The sequence below is a fragment of the Colobus angolensis genome, unplaced genomic scaffold (assembly GCF_000951035.1).
Source record: "Colobus angolensis palliatus isolate OR3802 unplaced genomic scaffold, Cang.pa_1.0 Scaffold10, whole genome shotgun sequence".
NCBI classification, from domain to species: Eukaryota; Metazoa; Chordata; class Mammalia; order Primates; family Cercopithecidae; genus Colobus; species Colobus angolensis.
Window position 1 is genome coordinate 19127843 of NW_012110919.1, and position 3570 is coordinate 19131412.

Sequence of the window (3570 nt, forward strand, 5' to 3'; positions counted from 1 at the left end):
TGGCAGAGGTGACCTTGCCTCCCCACCCCAACCCTCAGTAGGTTCAACAGCAGGTCTGCCCATTATAAATGGACAGTCACCTGGAGCTCTTTTCTTTTTCCCCTAATACTAATTATTCTATGTAGCACCACCACCGAACTTTGCCTATGTCTTTAACAAAAAAATTACTATACTGTAGTGATAAAACCATAAATCTTATAGTTTTAGTATATGCCAGTGGAAAAAGACTATAGAAGACACAGTGCTATAGACTGAATGTTTGTATCCCCCCCAAATGTATATGTTGAAAGCCTCACCTCCCATGTAATGGTTTTAGGAGGTGGGACCTTTGGTAGGTGATTGGATCACAAGGTTGGAGACATTATGAATGGGATTAGTGCCCTTATAAAAAAGACCCCAGACAGCTCTCTGACCCCTTCCCCTATGTGAGGACATAAAGAGAAGCCACCATACCTAATAAGCTTCTTGGTTCATAGATGTCCTCACCAGACACTAAATCTGCCAGTGCGTTGATCTTGGACTTCCCAGCCTCCAGAAATATGAGAAATACATTTTTGTTGTTTATGAGTCACCAAGTATATGGTCTCTTGTTATAGCAGCGTGAATAAGCTAAGACAATCAGGTTGTTCTTTGTGTTGCCTCCAGACTCTCAGAATCTGTGTGCTTCCCCAAAGCATCTGGACTTTCTATGTGCTTTCTACACATCTCCAGGCATGGCTAAAATTTAAAAGTCCGAAAATACCAATTGATGGAGAGGCTGGGGAACAACCAATCTCTCTTCCATGGCTGGCATGAGCATCAGATGGTCATTCCATTTGGAAAACTCTTGGTCAGTATCCACTAAAGGTGGACAAAACCATCCCTATCCCCTTGTGAATCCTCTGATGGAGGAACAGCCAAAAGAAATGCATGCATAGATTAATGACAAATGACCAATGGGAGGCAGCATCTGCTAGGGCTATGCACACAGGCTCTGAAGAGAGTCAGACAACTAGATGTTGATTCAGGCTCTTACATTTGCTGTATGGATGACTTTGCACCAAGCACAGCCCCAATTTCCTCATCTGCTGAATAGGGAGAATAATTGTATCTCTTTCCGAGGGTCATGGTAAGGATGACACAATAGTGTTGCTGTAACAGCACAGTACTTGGACCACAAAAAAGCATTCAATTCTGAGTAGATATTGCAATTATTTCCATAACCTGTCTTATGATTATTATTAGCCTCTACAAAAGTACATTAAAATGAACAAAAAGGAGAAAATAACTAGCCAATCTTGAGAAAAAAGGCAATGCTTGAGGGAGGAGGTGATATTCTAATGTGATTTTCAAATAAATCATACAACTAATGTAAACTATTTGCAGAAAATCACAGAGATCAACGTGAAGATCAAGTATCAGTTTGGATCATCCAGAAGACATAAACTACAAGGTGTTTTAAACAGGCATGCATAATATAAAGAATGATTCAGCTAAGATAGGAGAGTAACCACAAGATGTAAAGAGAACTGCAGGGAGAGTACCCAAGGAACGAAACACTCTTGGAGGGCTCTCTCCCCAAGGATGGGCTTTAGACTTCACAGGAGAGGGCGTGGTTGGAGCCCACTGGATGGGAAGAAGCTTTATGGGTTTCCAGGGCCAGATCTGGTCCACACTCACTGGGCTGCAGGAAGCAACCTTCCAGGGTGCAGGTGAGATGCAGCCAGTAGGCAGACACACAGGAGTAGTCAACACACCACTATGAACAGGAAGCCTGGAGTGTGCAGTGTCCTTATCAGGAGGGCTGGAGAAGCTGGCCACCAGCCCAGGCAGGGGCTGTGAAGTTGTCCAGGGACCGTGAATTATCTGCAGGTGGCTTGAGCAGAGCACAGTCAGGAAGATGTCCCAGCATGCAGATGTGGCCTCCCTGAGTTGTGAGCTGTCTGCACGTAGGGCCCATTTCCATGCATGGCTTCTTGAACCCTTGCCTTGACTGCCCTGCAGTGCCTCCATCTGATTTTGTCTAAACATGTGGAACCTGCCCTCGCTACCAGGACTGTGGAATCAAATGCAGACTCCTTTCTGGTCTACGGGGTCCTGGCTCACTCAAATGGCAGTTCTCCCCTTTCCAGCACGTTCATTCACACGTTCTGTCCTTTTCTTTCCTCTGCAAGTCGGATTCCTTTGTTCAGCTCCTTCCCATACCACCCTCCTTCCAAGCCCACAGTTTAGCTTCTAGTCAGCATTGACTTGCTCAAGTCTTTACTTTCCCACTCACTGTAGATTCCAAGGAGGAAAATGTGGGTCTCATTCACTGCTGGGTCCTTAGTTCTGAAACTAGCACTGCCACATTAACAGATGCTCACAAAATTATTTTTTTCTTTTCTTTTTAATAAGCTTTTCATCTTCAAATGATCTTTTTAATTTTAACTTTTAAATTTTTAGTTTCTATGGATACATAGTAGATGTATATATTATTGGGTACATGAAATATTTTGATACAGGCATGCAATGCATAAGAATCACATCAGAGTAAATGGGGTATCCATCACCTCAAGCATTTATCCTTTCTTTGTGTTACTAGAATTCCAATTATACTCTTTTAGTTATTTTACAATTTACTGTAAATTATTGTTGACCATAGTCACTCTGTTGTCCTATCAAATACTAGATTTTATTCATTTTAACTATATTTTTGTGCCAGTCAACCATCCCCACTTCCTCCTCCTAGCCTTCCCAGCCTCTGGTAACCATGAATCTAATCTATCTCCATAAGTTCAATTGTTTCAATTTTCAGCTCCCACAAATGAATGAGAAGTGCAATATTTGTCTTTCTGTGCCTGGTTTATTTCCCTTAAGATAATGTCCTCCAGGGCCGTTGATGTTGTTGCAGTTCAGCTGGATAGCTAAATTATGGATGAGTCAGGATTTATCATTGGAAGAGGATGGAAGTTTGCGGGGTGAACAGTTGAACTGCCCTGTACTTTGAGGTTCCAGGTCACTGTGTCTTTCTCAGAAGTCCTGCCTTATCTTTGGAGAAGTTATATGTCTCCTGGCTGAAACATCAAGGGACTGAAATGGATGAGCTTCGGAACCCTCTCCAGTCCTAGCTCCCGTGAGGCCTGAGCCTGAACATTTCTTGGTAGATCTTGTTTGCATTTTTTTTCTCTCTCTCTCTTTTATTTATTTATTTTTTTTACATACTTTAAGTTCTAGGGTACATGTGCACAACCTGCAAGTTTGTTACATATGTGTACATGTGCCATGTTGGTGTGCTGCACCCATTAACTCGTCATTTACATTAGGTATATCTCCTAAAGCTATCCCTCTCCCCTCCCCCGACCCCATGACAGGCCCCGGTGTGTGATGTTCCCCTTCTTGTGTCCTAGTGTTCTCATTGTTCAGTTCCCACCTACGAGTGAGAACATGCGGTGTTTGGTTTTTTTGTCCTTGCGATAGTTTGCTGAGAATGATGGTTTCCAGATTCATCCATATCCCTACAAAGGACATGAACTCATCCTTTTTTATGGCTGCATAGTATTCCATGGTGTATATGTGGCACATTTTCTTAATCCAGACTATCATTGATGG